Source organism: Ovis aries, chromosome 21, assembly GCF_016772045.2.
Source record: "Ovis aries strain OAR_USU_Benz2616 breed Rambouillet chromosome 21, ARS-UI_Ramb_v3.0, whole genome shotgun sequence".
Classification (NCBI taxonomy): Eukaryota; Metazoa; Chordata; class Mammalia; order Artiodactyla; family Bovidae; genus Ovis; species Ovis aries.
In genome coordinates, this window is record NC_056074.1 from 41,819,314 (window position 1) to 41,837,511 (window position 18,198).

Consider the following 18,198-nt stretch of genomic DNA (forward strand, 5'->3'; position numbering starts at 1 on the left):
GACCCCCCCCCCCACCCCGGACAACTGGAGAAAGCCCGGGTGCAGCAACAAAGACCCAGTGCAACCAAAAATAAATAAATAAAGAGTTGCAGGGAAAAAAAAAATGGGGGGGGGGACTGGAACATTTAAAGCCTGTTGATTGGATTTGCTCTCCAGCTGGGGAGGAGGGACAAGCAATTACGGACTCAAAACGCCGGTCCTTGTGGGCACTCCCAGTCCTCAACCAGCTGCAGCTGGGTCAGAAGAGGTGGAATAAAGGGGTTGATCCCAGTTTCTGTGAGGGTTTGCCCTCTGGTGGCAGCTCTGAGACTTGATACTCTTCCTCCCTGGGTATTAGCCCAGGGAGGTTGGGGGTGAGGGGTTCAGGGAGTCACCGCTGACCTCAGAGGTAGAAGCCCAGCCTGCTATGGGGCCTTGAGTCCAGGTCTCAGCCTATGGGCTCTGCTCTGCCGCCTCTCCAGAAGCTGTGGGAACTTCAGCTGAGTCCTTCCCAGGCTCACCTCTGGCCTGCACCACCTTCTCCCGGCTCTGTCAAGGTCTCGGATGCCTCTAGCTTGGGCTCCATTCCCCGCCTCCAGCCCACTCCCCCTGAGCCCACTTGGTGAGGCACCTGAAGACTCTTCCCAGCCCTGGAGGTTAGAACCCCTGGCTGCCTTTCCCCAGGTGTATACCCTCTCTGGGCCTGTTTCCTTTTCTGGCATCACAAAAGGCCACAGTGTTTACCAAGCACCTTCTGTGTGCCAGACACTTGGTGGGTCTTAAAACTTCCATTTTACAGATGAGAAAACTGAGGTCAGAGCTGGCATTTGCACCCAGGCAGACTGATGGCCTAGCCTACATTCTTTCCCAAAGAGCCCCAGAAAATGCTCTCAAATGTGCTCTGCACAAATCTAGCCATCAACGGAATGGTTATTTGCAATGTTAACGTTAGTGAAATGTTAAATATCCTGACTGCAATCAAGAGGGAGCCACAGGAATTTTAGAAGCCAGAGTATAGGTCGTGTTCAACCTCTGGCCTGCTTTGCAGTTTGCTTTCAAGGCCGAGAGGCTGGAAACCAACTCTGCAACATGTGGAAATGAAACCAGGGTGAGCACGAACAACTGGGAGGATCCTCTCATGACCCTATGGAGACGTTTACCCCCAAGAACTGTTTGTCCAGGAAGTGCTTTTGGCAGCAAAACTTGAACTCCAAATCTTCCTCTTGGAAGACTTTCCACTGGGGTGGGGGTGGGGAGCCTATACATCTCCAGATGGGATTTTCCACAAAGTCAGGAAAATAGCCCAGGATCCTGCGAGCTCTGTTTACTATCCCTCCAACTTACTTGCCTGAGCCTTGATCTTAAGAGAAGCATCTAGGGGAGAAAATAAACGAAGGCTTTTAGTTCACCCATTGGCTGATCCCCAGCTGGGTTCTGGCTCAAAAGTGTGTCAACCTTGAGAAGATGGTGGTTTCTCAAAGATTTGGGCTCAGTAGGTTTAAGTCTCCAGCTAGACCTACTGATCAGACCACATCTGGGGAAAGTTGGTGGCTCAGTGGTCAAGAACCCACCTGCCAATGCAGGAGTCATGGGTTCCATCCTTGGGTCAGGAAAATCCCCTGGAGGAGGAAATAGGAACCCGCTCCAGTATTCTTGCCTGGAAAATCCCGTGGACAGAGGAGCCTGATGGGCTACAGTCCGTGGGATCGCAAAGAGTCAGACATGACCTAGTGAGTAAACAACAATGAGAGTGGAAAGTTACCATTTTGAGAGTTTGAAGCAGTGGCTTTTTCCTCTTATACCAAAAATAAGGCAACTGGGAATTGGGCTCATAAATCAGGCTCCGGGAGACTGAGACACACAGCTGGCTTAGTCGCTCAGCTCTAACCTGGTAATGTCTGTGGGCTTCTCTTCCTCTGACTCTGCCAGCCCTCATCGTCTCCTGCTGGTACCAGGCTCTGCCCTCCAGACACGTGTGACCCAAACCCAAGCCCTAGCCCCGGGCACAGTGTGGTCCAAGGGCTGAGCCCTGGCAGGGAGCTGGGCGCATCAGAGTCCTCCCCCGACCCAGGCCGGGCAGTGCTGGCCAGGCACCAGGAGCTTCCTCTGCAACCAGAGCTTTCTTTTCTTCACAAAAGTCTGTGAGGGGACTTCCCTGGTGGTCCAGGGGTTAAGAATCTGCCTTCCAATGCAGGCAAAACGGGTTCAATCCCTGATCAGGGAACTAAGATTCCACATGCCACTGGGCAACTAAGCCTGTACACCACACCTTCTGAGCCTGCCCACCACAGTGAAGATCCAGTACAGCCCCTGAACAAAAAGAGTCGGTGAGGGTGTGACTTCAGAGCAGACTGTGGGGTTGGTTATAGCTGAGAGAGTTGAGCCCGTGTGTGTGTGTGTGTGTGTGTGTGTGTGTGTGAGAGAGAGAGAGAGAGAGAGAGAGAGAGAGAGTTTTTCAGCCACGATTCCAGTCTCCCAGTGGCCATGTCCTTCCTCTGATTTGTTCATGTGACCTCATACATGCTTCCTTTTTGGAGCTGAGCTTCTGTGATTTCAGCTGAAAGAGACTGTGACAGTTTTCAAATATGTCCACAGACCCATTTTCCCCGTCAGAATTTGGAACCAGTCTCCTACCCCTTGCGTGTGGCTGGACTTAGTGACTTGTTTCCAGCTCACAGGTGTGGGAGAGATGGTGCAGATCGTCCGGGACTAGGTCATGGAAACTTTCTGGCTTGCTCCTGGCTCCCTCTCTCAGTGGCCAGCCAACCAGGAAGACACTCAAGCAGCCCTGGGGAGAGGTTCAGGTGATAAGGAGCGGAGGCTTCCTGCCAAGGCAGCACGAAGTCACCACCCACCTGAGCAGACCGTCTGGAGGGCCTCCTCCAGCCCCACTCGAGCCTTCGGATGGCTGCAGCCGCAATGCTGACTGAAGCCTCTGAGAGACTGTGGTAACTACATGTTTTAGTTTCTGGGTTGGTTGGGTTTTTTTTTTTTGTTTTTTGTTTTTTTTTTGGCTTTGCTGCATCTTAGATGCAACATTTGGGATCCAGGTCCCTGACCAGGGATCAAACCGTGGCCCCTTGCATTGGGAGTGTGGCGTGTTAGCCACTGGACCACCAGGGAGTCTGATTTTCTGTATTCTGATGCTCTAACTCCTAGGGCCTGACTGACCCTGCAGGGTAAACGAATTCTCATTGGAAAAGACCCTGATGCTGGGAAAGATTGAAGGCAAAAGAAGAGGACAGCAGAGGGTGAGATGGTTAGATAGTATCACTGACTCAGTGGACGTGAATTTGACTAAACTCTGGATGACAGTGGAGGACAGAGGAGCCCGGTGTACTGCAGTCCACCACTTGGTGACTGAACAACAACAAAGGGGATGGTTAACAACTGGCCTGACGGTGTGCCTTTCAGATGCAAACCAACCAATTCAGAGCCCATGTCCCACCTCCCTCAATGGGCTCTTATACCCTGGCCTTACACCTGCCATAGTCATCCCAGGGCCAGGTACCAGACAACCAGAGATGGCCCCTATGCTCCAGAGCCCACTGCAATGATACAAACTCACCAATCCTTGGCCTGCTTACCCTGCCTTGTGTGTTTCTTTGCACGGAAACCACAGTAGAGGCTCTGCCCGAAGTCTCCCATCTCCCTCTGCCTCCTGACCACCCCTGGTGCATCCTCAGGTGGACGCCCCCCACCCCTACCCCAGAATGGCATGCCCTGTTCTCTTGGGATCTGTGAGAAACTATTTCTTCGATGGCAGATGCCTCTTGATCTGTTGGCCTTGCCAGACCTAAATAATAATAAAGCCTATATTTAAAACAGTGACTCTAAGTCAAGCCACTCCCAAATTTCTGAGCCAGAGAAGGAGATAATAAATGTTTATTATTTTAAGTGAATAAACTTTGGGGTCATTTGGTAGACAGCAGTAGATAACTAATACAGGGTTGGAACCAGGCCAGCAGCATCTGGTCCCAGCATGGGATGGACATGGAGCAACTTTCCAGGTTCACGAAGCAAGGCAGGTGCCCTGAGGTTTCATGAGCCACTTTCCAGAGAGGAACTTTTCTAGTGCCTTTGGTTGAGGTTTGGTGTCTTCTCTGACACCAATGGGCACAAGTGCTGGTTAGTGCTCGGGATAAAGGTGCATTCTTCAAACAGGAATCTTTCCTTTAATGATCTCAGTTCCTGACTGCAAACCCAGCACAGCCCAACACCCCAGTGCATATTCCAACAATTAGTTTTTCCATGCAGGTCATTCACATTGAAGAGCAGCTAATGAGCTTGACTTCAGGTCCCATCCCTTCCCCTCATTTGCTCTGTGATCTTGATCGCCATACCCAAACAAGGCAATACATCTAAAACAGCTCTGGACTTTCCAGGTGCTCCAGTGGTTAAGAATCTGCCTGTCAATGCAGGGGACACAGGTTCAATCCCTGGTCAGGGAAGATCCCACATGATGTGGGGCAACTGAGCCCATGTATTGCAACTACTGAGCCACACACCTTGAGCCTGTGCTGCACAGCAAGAGAAGCCACTGTAACAAGAAGCCGTTGCCCTGCAATGAACAGCAGCCCCCGCTCACCGCAACTAGAGAAAGCCCATGCAGCAAAGACCCAGTGCAGCCAAAAATAAGCAAAGCAATCATTAAAAATTTTATCTGTGTCTCCCCTACTGCTTCTGTTTCTGGATAGAACGCTGACTAATACACTATTTAAACAGAAGAATAGGATACTTCCCTCGTGGTCAAATGGCTAAGACTCCACACTCCCAATGCAGGAGCCCAGGTTCGATCCCTGGTTAGGCAACTAGATCCCACACTCTGCAGCTGAGACCTGGAGCAGTCAAATAGATAAAAAATAACCATTTAAAAATAATATAATTAAATTTAAAATAAAAAAAAAGACTCACCTATTGAGGGCTGTCTCTGAAAAGATCAATTTTCTATCTGTTGTGATTAGAACAATCCATTTGGTTTTTATTCTTTTTAAAAAATTTTTATTTATTTTTAATTGAAGGATAATTGCTTTACGTTATTGTATTGGAGTCTGCCATACATGAACATGATGGCTTTTATTCTTGAATAACATGTTGATTTTAAAAATTGAATAATAGAAAACTTGATTTAAAAAACTTCACTTGGAGAGGAAATCTCAAAGTAGTAATATTTCTTTATTTTATTCTAGACGCAAGTGCTCAAATGTTGCCTTGGCTGAAACTGTCGAACTTCAGGTTTGGCTAGAGGTCAACATATTACCAGTTGCTTTCTTTCCCCTCTTGCTCAGTTGCATATTTGCGCAAAACGTATGGTGAAAGAAGAGATGCCACCTTCCCAAGATGTTGAGATAGCCCTGAAGGTAAGGGTGATGAAAATATCTGCAGAACTGGCTTCTTACAAAAATTGTGTTCAGCCATTTATCAAACATTTATTATGGGCCAGGCATTGAGCTAAAGGTTTTCTTTATTAAAAAAAAAAATTTGAGGGGGGTCTTCATTGCTACATGAGGACTGCCCTCTACTTGTGGTGCACACTTCTCACTGAGATGGCTTCTCTTGCTCAAGGCATGGGCTCTAGAGCGCAAGCTCAGAGTTGCCCTGAGCCACATGGAGTCTATTTTATACATAGTAATTTGTATCTGCCAGTCCCAAGCTCCTAATTTACTTCTCCCACCCCTTTCCCCTTTGCTGCTAAGTCGCTTCAGTCGTGTCCAGCTCTGTGCGACCCCAGAGACGGCAGCCCACCAGGCTCCCCTGTCCCTGGGATGCTCCAAGCAAGGACACTGGAGTGGGTTGCCATTTCCTTCTCTAATGCATGAAAGTAAAAAGTGAAAGTGAAGTCGCTCAGTCGTGTCCGACTCCTATCGACCCCATGGACTGCAGCCCACCAGGCTCCTCCGTCCATGGGATTTTCCAGGCAAGAGTGCTGGAGTGGGATGCCATTGCCTTCTCCGTTTTCCCCTTTGGTAACCACAAATTTGTTTTCTATGTTTGTAAGTCTGTTTCTGCTTTATAAGTAAGTTCATTTGTATCATTTTTTTTAGATCCCACATATAAACAGTATCGCATGATGTCTGTCTGTCTCTGTCTGACTGGGTCACTTAGTGTGATACTCTCCAGGTCCATCCCTGTTGCTGCAGATGGCATTCTTTCATTTTCCCACTTTTCCCTGGTGGCTCAGACGGTAAAGAATCCGCCTGCAGTGTGGGAGACTGGGTTCAATCCCTGGGTTGGGAGGATCCCTTGGAGAAGGGAATGGCTACCCACTCCAGTATTCTGGCCTGGAGAATTCCATGGACTGTATAATCCAAAGGGTCACAAAGAGTCAGACACGACTGAGCAACTTTCATTTTCACAATTTATGGTAGGTGTGCTTAAGCATGTGCGTGTAGGTGCTAAATTGCTTCAGTTGTATCTGACTTTTTGCAGCTCTATGAACTGTAAGCCCGCCAGGCTTCTCTGTCCATGGGATTCTGCCAGCAAGACTACTAGAGGGGGTGGCCATTTTTTTCTCCTGGGGATCTTCCTGACCCAGGGATCAAACCTGTGTCCTCTGCGTTGTGAGGAGGATTCTTAACCACTGAGCCACCTGGGAAGCCTCCAGACTAACACAGATATCCTTCAGTGGGTGAGTGGTTAAACAAACCAAGGAATACGACTCAGGAATAAAAGGAATGAACTGAGACATCCGTAGTGGTGCAGGGGCTAAGACTCCACACTCCCCATGCAGGAGTCGGGGGTGGGTTTCGATCCCTGGACGGGGAGCTAGATCCCACAAGCTGCAACTAAGAAAAATAAAAAGAGAGACTCCTCATGCCGAAACTAAAAGACCGAAGATCACAGGTGGGGCAACTAAGACCCAGTGCAGTCAAATTAATTAATTAATTGATTTTCAAAAAGAGGAATGAACTACTGATACACAGGGCAACCGGAATCCAGAGAAGTGTGCTGAGTGGGGGGAAAAAAGCTGATCCCAAAAGCTTACATACTGTTTGATTCCATTTATATAACATTCTTGTCATGACTAAATTATAGAAATGGAGGACAGATTGTGGTTGCCAGAGATTAAGGACAGGCAAGGGGATTGGAAGTGTTGTGGTGTTGGGGCGGGGCTGGGGGCGTGGGGGTTGGTGTGGTTATCAAAGATGATGTAAGAGATTGTGTGGTGAGGAACTGTTCAGGGTCCTGACTGTGGTGGTGGATGCGTGAACATTCACAGGTGATAAAATTGCATAGAACTAGACACACACACTCACAAAGGAGTCCAGCTGAAACCAGGGCAATCTGCACAAGATGGTTAGATTGTATCAATGTTAACATCCTGGGTGTGATGGTAGCACTCCAGTTTTGCAAGATGTTATCTCAAAAGGAAAAGTTTACCTCAAAAATAGTAAATAGATATAAAGGTTCTAATTAAAAGACACAGGATGTCAGGATGTCAAAAGAACATTAAATTATATTCTATGTATAAGAACACATTTCAAGTGTAGGATACAGAGGGGTTGAAAGTGAAAGGATGAAAAAGGCATGCTGTCCAAGTACCACCTGAAAGAAAGTGTAGCCGCACCAATAACAAGAAAACAGCGCTTGGAAGCCAAAAGTCAATACGTCGTGAATGAAAAACTTCAACAAATATATAGAGGGGATTTTGTTAATGAGAAAAGCCTCAATGTGTATCCAGAAGTAAAAAAATCCTGTTTCTATGTATCTAATATCATGGCCTCAAACTTTATAAAGCAAAACATGACGAAATTGCAATGGGACATACACAAAGCTGAAGTCATCGCATGTGTGTGTGTGTTTGCCATTCTTGTTTCATTGATATTTTCTTTCAGTCTGTATTCAGGTATTTTAACATGCTTCTCTTAGTAACTGATAGATCGGGCAGAGAAAAACTTCAGAATAATATGGAAAAGCCAAACAACCACAGAATACGCTTTTGTTATTTCTTTGGCTGCATTGGCTCTTAATTGTGGCATGGAGGATCTTTCCTTGCAGCACATGGACTCTCTAGTTATGGCGAGCTGGCTCAGTAGTTGAGGAGCGTGGGCTTAGTTCTACTGCATTGGGGATCTTAGTTCCCCGACTAGGGATCGAACCTGTGTCCTCTGCGTTTCGAGGAGGATTCTTAGCCACTGGACCAGGGAAGCCCCAGAATACACTTTCTTTTCAATACGTGTGTCACATACACCAAAATTGATTCCGTAGAAATGTCAGCGCATTCCAGTGGGTTGAAACTGTAGAGTCCGTTGCCTGTGCACAGTCCAAGCGAGCTAAAAGCCAATTTCCAAAAAGGCAACTTAGATGTTTGTGATTAAAGGACTATTTCAGGAGCTGAGTCCTCGTGCCAGTGAACCACAAGTACCACAAAGAATCGTTGCTTCATAGAAAGCAAACCAATATGCAAAATGGTAAAAGAAAAATTTACCTCAACTTTTTTTTAGAAAATTTGTTAATTTATTTATTTAATTTTAATTTAATTTGGGTCTTCATTGCTGTGAAGGCTTTTCTCTAGTTGAGGCGAGTGGGGGCTACTCTCTAGCTGCGGAGTGTGGGCTTCTCATTGCTGTGCCTTCTCTTGTTGTTGAGGCATAGGCTATAGGGTGTGAGGGAGCAACAGTTATGTCTCGCAGGCTCTAGATCACAGGCTCAGCAGTTGTGGTGCGTGGGCTGAACTGCCTCCTGGCATGTGGAATCTGCCCAGATCATGGATCAAACCTATGTCTCCTGAATTGGCAGGAAGATTCTTTATCACTGAGCCACTAGGGAAGCCCAAACGTGTATTTTGTTTTTTAATTTTAGGGATAAATTTTGCTGTTGTTGAGGTATTACACATCCCTAAATACATTATTATGCCTCCATTGCACATACTGTAAAGTGCACTTCTCTTTAAGTGGATTTTGTGAGTTTTCATATTCATGCAGACCTCTGCAGTTACCACCAGATCAAGAGAGAGAGAATGTTTCTAATACCTCAACCCCATAAAGTCCCCTCAAAGTTAGTGCCCTCCTCCAAACCACACACCCTTCTGGCTCCTAACGCCATGAACTAGTTCTGTGTGTTTCTGAATTCATATAGATGGAGTCGTACACCAGGCATTATTTTGTGTGGCTTCTTTGGCTTAATGTAATGTCTGTGGGTTTCATCCTTGTGGTGTGTGGCGGGATTCCATTGGGTGTGTTAGTCACTTAGCTGTGCCCGACTCTGGGATCCCATGGACTGTAGCCCTCTTGGCTCCTCTGTCCATGGAATTCTCCAGACAAGAATACTAGAGTGGTTTGCCATTTCTTTCTCCAGGGGATCTTCCTGACCAAGGGATCGAACCCAGGTCTCCTGCCTTGCAGGCAGATTCTTTACTGTCTAAGCCACCAGGGAAGCCCTCCCTTGGGTGACCATATCATAACTGATTGGTTGACATTTGGGTTGAATGTCTGGTTTGGGGCTATTATGAGTTAAGGATCAGCTTATTTGATTGTGGAAGCTTGGTAAATCCAAAATCTGAAGGGTAGGCTGGCATCGTCTACTGATTTAAATGTCAATCTCATCTAAAAAAAAAAAACAACAAAAAACCTTCAGAGAAACATCTAGAATAGTATTTGACCAAACATCTGGGAACTGTGGCTTATTCAAGTTAACACATAAAATTAACCATCACAAATATATACCCAGGAGTGGAGCTTTAGTAGAGAATACGATTTTTCCGAGTAGTTGAATCATTTTAACACTCCCACCAAGAAAGCATGAAAGTTCCAGTTGCTCTATATCCTTGCTAACACTTGGAATTGTCAGTGCTTCCAATTTTTCTAATGGATGTATGTGAAGTGAAGTGACGTCACTCAGTCGTGTCCGACTCTTTGTGACCCCATGGACTGCAGCCTACCAGGCTCCTCCATCCATGGGATTTTCCAGGCAAGAGTACTGGAGTGGGTTGCCATTTCCTTCTCCAGGGGATCTTCCCGACCCAGGGATCGAACCCGGGTCTCCCGCATTATAGCCAGACGCTTTACCATTTGAGCACCGGGGAAGTACCAGTGGATGTATAGTGGAAAGCTAATGGCATTGTGGTTTCAGTTTTTATTTCCTTGATGACTAATGATGTCACACACCTTTTCTTATGCTTGAGGGTTGTGTAATATTGCCACACAAAATATTTCCAAACAGCAAACTCTTTATCCCCCCTTACATTTTACTGAAGAATAGTTAATTTACAATGTTGTGTTAATTTCTGCTCTACAGCAAAGTGATTCAGTTGTGCACATTTACGCATTTTTTTCATTTGCTTTTCCATTTGGTTTATCACAGGATATTGTTTGTAGTGTTTTATGCTATTCAGTAGGACCTTGTTGTTTATCCATCCTATGTATACAGCAAGTAGCTTTATTTTCTTTATTTGTTTTGTTGTGGCATGTGAGATCTGGTAGCCCGACCAGGGATGTAACCCGGGCCCCCTGCATCGGGAGTGTGGCGTCTTAACCATTTCCCTGGACCATCAGGGAAATCACAAACACTTTTTTTTAAAAGATGAGAGTTGGACTCTGAAATATGGGCACAAGTGGCTAGTAATCTGCTCCCCTTTCAAGCCAAATGTTTTAAATATTTAGTCATCACATATTAAATATTAAGTTTGGCCATATAGAATATGCTTTAAGAAAAGAGATTGTTTACAGAAACATATTCACTTTCGGGGGCTGGAAAAAACCTTCCTAGCCATTGCCTACCTTTCTGCTTCTTTGTTATTACTCTTTACTCAGTCGTGTCTGATTCTTTGCAGCCTCGTGGACTGTAGCGCACCAGGCTCCTCTGTCCCCGGGATTTCCCAGGCAAGAATACTGGAGTGGATTGCATTCCCTTCTCAAGGGGATCGAACCCACGTTTCCTGCATTGCAGGTGGATTCTTTACCACTGAACCACCTGGGAATTCTTGCTTCCAGTTGCGTATTAATTGACTATAAGTTCAGCTGAGGTTACAAAGCTTTCAAATAACAGAAGCTGAAACAAGTTAGTTTTTTCTTGTTCAACTAACAGTCCAGAGTCATCTGAATGGGGCTGGTATCCACTCCCCATGGTGATGGAGACCCAGGCTCCTTCCAGCTGACTCTGTTACACGGTTGGCCCATCTCTGAGTTCTAGCCAGGGGAAGGGGGTCTCTGAACCACACCTGCTGGGGTGGCACCTTCTGGGGTTTACCATGCAGTTGGCAAACTTGCTGCCAATACCCAGCATGACCCCATGCAGCATTTGGTTTGGAAGTTCTGACTTTCGATTGACAATGATTTCTAGTGAACAGGCCTTGCAAAAATCCTCAGCAAAGAGAGGCAATGTTATCAAGAAGTCCCTTTTCTCTCCATTTTCAACACTTTGCAGGGGAGGGGGCGGCGCGGCACAGATCAATTCATATTCAACCAGTTGTTTTAAGGAATCAAGGTTGGGGGTGGGTAAGCTGCTTACCGTATAACTGGTTTATTTCAGTTCTGTTTCATATACGGGCCCCCAGGGAAGCTCCCCGTGGGCTCCGTCCAGGCCCCTGTCTGACTAGGGTAACACATCCCTGGTTTGACAGCAGCGATTCTGTCACATTCTACCAAGCATCTCCTGAAGCTCACAAACGTGCCACCACCACAAGGCTGGAGGGCTCACTCCTAACACTCTCTCCTCCACTTGAGTTAGAACAATTTGGACTGCAAGCCACAGACACCTCACTCAAAGCAAAGTGAACGGATTGACCCAGCCCGCGGGGTGAGGGCGGTGCTTCTGACTTGAGGCTCACCGGTTCAGCTCCAGCCCGTCCCAGTCTCCCTGGCCCCTCACCTGCCCCAAGCCATGTCCTGGTCTTGGACTCTGCCTTCTGGGGAGTCCCAGCCTGAGACAGAAGGAGCTTGTTATGGTAAGTTTTTTGGGAGTATTTCCAACCTTGGGAAGGGGAGCGGCTGATACATTTAGTCCCATGGGTGTTTATTGACAGGATCTGTCAATGCACGGGGAGGAGGGGATCAGGCAGGTTCCATGGGCTCAGGGACTCTGTCTCACCCCCTGCTGAGTTCTCAGTGCCTTGACCCGCTCCTGATATTCAGCAGATGTTCAAGGAAAAGCTGTGGAGGGTGTGAGGGGTGGGTGGTCCCGCTCTTCTGGGCAGCATCTTCTGGTCCTGCCTCTCTGTGCCAAGTTTCTGCCTGGGTTGCACCTTCCTCCTGGTTGCTGCACTCCCTGGTTGTGCCTCAGGAGGGTGCCAGAACCTTGGCATCTAGAGAGGAAGGGTGCTCCCCACAGCTCAGGACCCGCACCTGACGGTCCCTGGCTGGGTGTCTCAGGATATGTGTCAGGAGGAAAAACCTTACCAGCTTCTCCCGCACGAGGCGGGAACTCATCAGCCCCTGGCAGGTGTGGGGATGGCTCTAGGGTGGGGTGTGCTCCCTGGAGCCAGTCTCAGGGAGCAGAGATCCTGAGAGCAGAAAAGGCATTTATCCCAGGATAGATGGGGAGGACCAGAGGTTTGGATCCTGAGTTGGCCCAGTGGGTTCTGACCACCTTCTCTCTGCTAACTGGGGAGGTGGGAGAGAAGAATCTGTGGCTCTATTTGGAGTGCAGAGCAGTGGGCAGGGACCAGACCGGGTATGAATGATACCTCTATATGTCAGTATCATCTCATTTAAATCCCCACAGCTTGTCTCCACTTTGCACGTGAGGAAAGGGAGGCAGAAAAATTCTAGGGAGTGAGGCCAAGGTCCCTGAAAGTGTGGGGGAGCTATAATGCAAACCACTTGGCCCCAAGAGTGCACTCTTGCCCTTGAAGCCCAAGAGGGGGAACTACAACCCAAGTGCCACCAGGGCAGGGGACTTGTCTCCTTGACTGCTCAGTTCGTGGAGGCCTATGCTTTCAAACTATGGTATTGGAGAAGACTCTTGAGAGTCCCTTGGGCAGCAAGGAAATCAAACCCAGTCAATCCTAAGGGAAATCAACTCTGGATATTCATTGGAAGGACTGATGCTGATGCTGAAGCTCCAATATTTTGGTCATCTGATGTGAAGAGCCAACTCACTGGAAAAGATCCTGATGCTGGGAAAGAGGGGAGAAGGATAAGGGGGCGACAGAGGATGAGATGGTTGGATGGCATCACCGACTCAATGGACATGAATCTGAGCAAACTCTGGGAGACAGTGAAGGACAGGGAAGCCTGGCATGCTGCAGTTTATGGGGTTGCAAAGTCACAACTTAGAGACTGAACAATAACTCCTCAGTTCTGGACCCTAACTGTGTCTTCCCAGGGTTTTAGTAAAGCAGGCGGGGTGCAGGCTGGTCCCTGAGAGCCGTGCAATGGTGAGGTGTGGTCTGTCTGGTGGCAGGGCTATTATTTTTAAATTAAAAAAATTTTTTTTGAATTTATTTTGGGCTGTACTGGTCTTTGTTGCCGCACATTGGCTTTCTCTAGTTGTGGCGAACACGCTTCTCATTAGATTATGGTGGCTCCTCTTGCCTCAGAGCATGGGCACACAGGCTTCAGTACTGGAGTACACAGGCTTTAGTTGCCCCCAGGCATGTAGGATCTTCCTGGACCAGGAAGTCAACCCGTGCCCCCTGCATTGGCAGGCCGATTCTTAACCCCTGGACCACCAGAGAAGTCCCTGTATTATTATTGTTTTATTTATTTGTTAGCTGCACCACTTGGCATGCAGGATCTTAGTTCCCCCACCGGGGATCGAACCTGTGCCCTCTGCAGTGGAAGCACAGACTCCTAACCACTGGCCTTCCAGGGCTGTCCCAGGACTGTTGCTGCTACTTTCTCAAGGCCTGTGCGGGGGGCGTCGTGCCTGCGGCTTTCACCTGTCCTCGAGCGCAGTGGACGCCCGCATCCTGGCGCTAAGAGGACACACACCCTGGAAGAGCCTTGCTGTCATCAGCTGGCCCTGCTCCAGCACGGTCGGAGATGGAAGCCCTTCTGGGGTTTCCGGTTGCTCCAGGAGGTTTGAGGGGATTACTCTGAATGCTAAACCACTACATGAGCTCACCTGGTTATCAGGTTGTGCTGGGACACCACGAATGATGCGAGCAGGACCCTGGAGCCCCAGGAATCCAGCCCCAGTCCCTCTCAGCCCTCTGGGGAGCGGTGGGGTGAAGTCATCTTCCCTTCGTGCCCTTGGCTTGGCCTCTGAGGCCTGACTGAGCCCGAGCCCTTGGTCGCTCTTCCCATGGAAGGTCGGCAGGCATAGAGCGGCACTGGATCAGCCCAGGGCCGTAGACTTTCCCTGGCATCAGCCTGCTCTTGGGGACCAGCTCTCCCATGGGAGGTGGAGCTCCCAAGATGGGCTGCTGTCAGCCTCTTTCAGCAAGACCCACGGCTGGGCCCCCAGAGGCCAGGCAGTCACGGTGAACCCACCACGGGAGGGGCCCAGAGCGATTTGAGGGGGAGCCTCCCCATTCTGGGCCTCCTCCTCCCAGGGCCTGGCTCACAGAGGTGTCAGCCCCGGCTGCTGGGTGCTGTTGGGTTTGGGGGAGCAGAGAGGGGCTCTAGGTCCCTGGTCTACTTTCTTGCTCCACACTCTGATTTGGCTGCAGTGAAACTTCACACAGATTCCTAAGAAAGGCATGGAAGCTAGATTTTTCGAGGCCTTCATATCTGAAATGTCTATCTTTCCATTTGACCCATCATTTGGCTGAGTGGACATTCGTGGTTGGAAATCATCCCCACCTCAACCTGGAGGTCCTCTTACCTCTACCCTGGTTGTTGAGGTAAGGAGGAGGCGGTGGGGGGGATGTTGAGGGGGGCTAGGGATCTAAGGCCCGTCTGATTTCACTCTTTTGTGAGCAGTGCTTTTTTCCCTCCAGGGAAGTGTTTAGATTTTTTCACTCTGGATATTCTGAAACTCCTCAGCCATGCCTGTAGATGTCAGTTTTTTTTTCCGCACCCCTTCATTCCCCTGGATTCCTAAGGTTTTTCAGTCTGGAGATGCATGTCCAAATGCTCACAAAACCCTCTGCTACCACCTGTGCAATAATGTCATTTGCTCTGCTCTGTTAGTTGGATGGCAAAACTCTTGATTTCATTTTTCCTTTCGCTAGTCTTTCTTTTACCTGCTGAATAGTAACAACAACAAAAAAATAATAAAACATCTCTTTATACTGCAGCCCTTTAGTTAGATTTTTGTGTTGGCAATCATTTTGAACTTCTAAGAATTCTCTCTTGTGTGTTTCAGTTTTCCTCTCCGGGGAGATGCTGCACTTGCCTGCTGAGGAGAATTCCCTTCTGAACTGAGGGGCAGGACCAGCTCCCCAGCCCTGGGCACACTGGTGGCAAACAGCCCTGGGCAGTCTGTCCTCTTTGGAACTGCTTTGGAAGACATTTGAGTTCACGCCTCCTTCCCAGCCCGCATCCAGTGACTGGTTGATTTGTTTTTTACTGGAAGTTCTGCTCATTTGTTTATTTGGCTGTGCTGAGTCTTTTTTTCAAAAACTAGTTTATTTGTTTTTGGCTGCGCTGGGTCTTCCTTGCTGCCTGGGCTCTGTAGCTGCGGCGGGTGTGGGCTACTCTCGAGTTGCGGAGCCTGGGCTTCTCATTGCCGTGGCTTCTCTTGCTGCAGAGCACAGCCTCCAGGGTGTGCGGGCTCAGTCGTGATGGCTCCCAGGCTCCAGAGCACAGGCTCAATAGCTGTGGTCCACAGGCCTAGTCACTCCTTGGCATGTGGGACCTTCCTGGGTCAGGGACTGAACCCATGTCTCCTGATCTGGCAGGCAGGCAGCTTCTTCAGCACAGAGCCGCCAGGGAAGCCCCGGTGCTGAGTCCTAGTTGCGGCGCGCAGGAGCTTCGGTCTCTGTTGCAGCGAGGGGTATCTTTAGTTGAGGCATGTGCGATCTAGTTCCCTGACCAGGAATTGAAACCCCCACTCCCTGCATTGGGAGTGCAAGTTTTGGCCACTGGACCCACCAAGGAAGTCCCCAGTGACTGGTTGACAAAGGAGTAAAAACACTCAACCTTTGTCTGAACTCAGGACAATCTTCCAGAACCATCCAGCTTCCACACTTCCCATGGGGTTGGCTGAGACCTTCATGGATACCCCACTTCAGCTCAGTTTATCCCTCCACCCAATCCTGTTTCCTTCCTTTCTCTCCCCTGGGTGTTGACCCTAAGAACTCTCCCTATAAACCTTCCGCAGGCTGAGCTCTGCTTCCTGGGGAGCCCGTACAGCAGCTGGTAACAGAAGTGACCCAGAAAGCAGACACTCAATGGGAGTTTGGAGCAGGGTCACTCGTCACCCAGCTGGCTGTGACGACAGGCCATGCTGGTGGCAGAGAGAGCTTCTGGCCCAGGTAACAGAATGACTGCCATACTTTAACTGGGGGTGGGGGGAGGCAGTGGAAAGGAATGTACCAGCTGTGGAGATAGATCAGGCATATGAGAAGCAGGAGGGCAGGTGTACCTGCAAGGATGGTGGAATCAGATGTCCACTGCTAAGCTTGATTGATGCTTTGGAAAAAAAGACAGTGAAAGGCTGAGCACATTGAATTGGGATGAAAAACTAAGGGGTGTGAAGGAAGAGAGGTAGGCTTCCACCTCCCTGCAGAGCTGGAGGGCAGAGTGCCAGGCCAGGAACTTAGTCCAGAGAGCAGCTGAGCTCTAAAGAAGGTACAGTTTCCATCGAGGCATATCTGCTATGCCCAGGTCAGGAGACTCTGCCATATGACAGGGCAACATCTGGGCTGACCCCCAACCCCACCCAAATTCTTGAATCCCCAGCTTCCGCTGAACCTTCAAGCCAGAAGTGACCCACCACTCTCGGTTAAGGGCTAATGCTCACCCCCACGCCTGTCCCACTTGCTTGAAGAAGATGCAAGCAAGACAGCATGCAGCGCTCCCTCCCCTCCAGCCTCTTCCAATCACTGTGCAAATAACTAGGTGAGATCACCATAGGACTAGGTGGGGACAAGCTGGGCTGATAAGGAAGGAATAAGACCACCTTCAAAGGAGCTAGAGACCCAGACGGCATGGACCAGGAGAATGTGCCAGGGGCTGGATGGTGATCAAAGGAATCTGATGTTGAACCAAGGAGAGTTTATTGACCTGGGAACACTCCCCAGGGTTATTGGACTCAATTTCTGGCAAGGACCCCAGGAAATGGGGCACTAGAACTGTTAGGGTGGCTCTCAGCAGTAATACCCACACCAAGTGAGGCAGAAATGCTAGGATTGCCATGGTAGATTGTGGAAGGTACAGTTACGGGTCAGGTCGCTAAGTTGTGTCTGACTTTTGTGACCCCAGGGACTGTAGCCTGCCAGGCTCCTCTGTCAATGGACTTTTCCAGGCAAGAATACTGGAATGGGTTGACATTTCCTTCTCCAGAGGATCTTCCTGGCCCAGGAATCGAACTCAGGTCTGCTGCATTGCAGGCAGATTCTTTACCGACTGAGCTATAAGGGAAGTGCAGGTATAAGGCTCAGAGAAGTAGGCACGCAGGACTGGATATTCTGCGTAAGGCTGGGAACTCCACATAAACCAAAGAAGTAAAGGTTGCCCTGGTGAGAGGGCCCCAGCCTCGCTATGCATCTCACGGCCGTGCCCCTCTGCAGGCCAGGGCTGGCAGTAGGCGAAGCTGTGCAGATCTGGGTTCCCCATGGCAATGGGATGCCAGAAGCCTGCAACAACATAGCCAGGTGGGCGCTTACCCAGAAGGAAGTGGGAGCAATTACTATTAAAAAAAAGAGAGAGAGAGAGAGTAGAATCAGAGTCAGGCTCTGATCAGCAGCTCAGGTCCTGATTGCAGAGGGGTGTTTGTTTTTTCACTTTGGAGCAGAAATTTGGTGTCATGGTGATAAAGAGGGAGAAGAGAAAAAAAATATCGCAGCATTTCTAAGAAGAAAACGTCTCCCTAAAGAACATCCAAAGTGCAACCGCAGCTCTCCCTCTTGCTGGAGCTCCGGATGCATTTAAAATTGAAGCACAAGGAGAGGATGAAAAGTCCCTCTGGACCTGTGGTTTTCAATTGTTGGAGATTGAGCGCCCCCAGGGGACATCTGGCACCGTCTGGGGACAGGCTTGATCATCCAGCAAAGGCTGCTGGCTCTGGTGGTCCAGCGGCTAAGACTCCTTGCTCTCAGTACAGGAGGCCTGGGTTCGATCCCGGGTTGCTCACACGTGTTCGCATGCCACAGGCTGCAACTAAAAGATCCCACGTGCTTCAGCTAAGACCTGGCACAGCCAAATAAGTAAATTAACTACATAAATATTTTTT

The 18,198-nt window shown here is 48.9% G+C and overlaps 1 long non-coding RNA gene across 1 annotated transcript; it reads left to right on the forward strand.

Annotated features, from left to right (window-relative positions):
* The first annotated feature begins 1,780 nt into the window (after positions 1 to 1,780).
* LOC132658378 (uncharacterized) lies at positions 1,781 to 7,560 on the forward strand. The gene is made up of 2 exons (XR_009597951.1): positions 1,781 to 2,927; positions 3,139 to 7,560. It is a non-coding gene; the product is annotated as an uncharacterized LOC132658378 (long non-coding RNA).
* Positions 7,561 to 18,198: the final 10,638 nt, after the last annotated feature.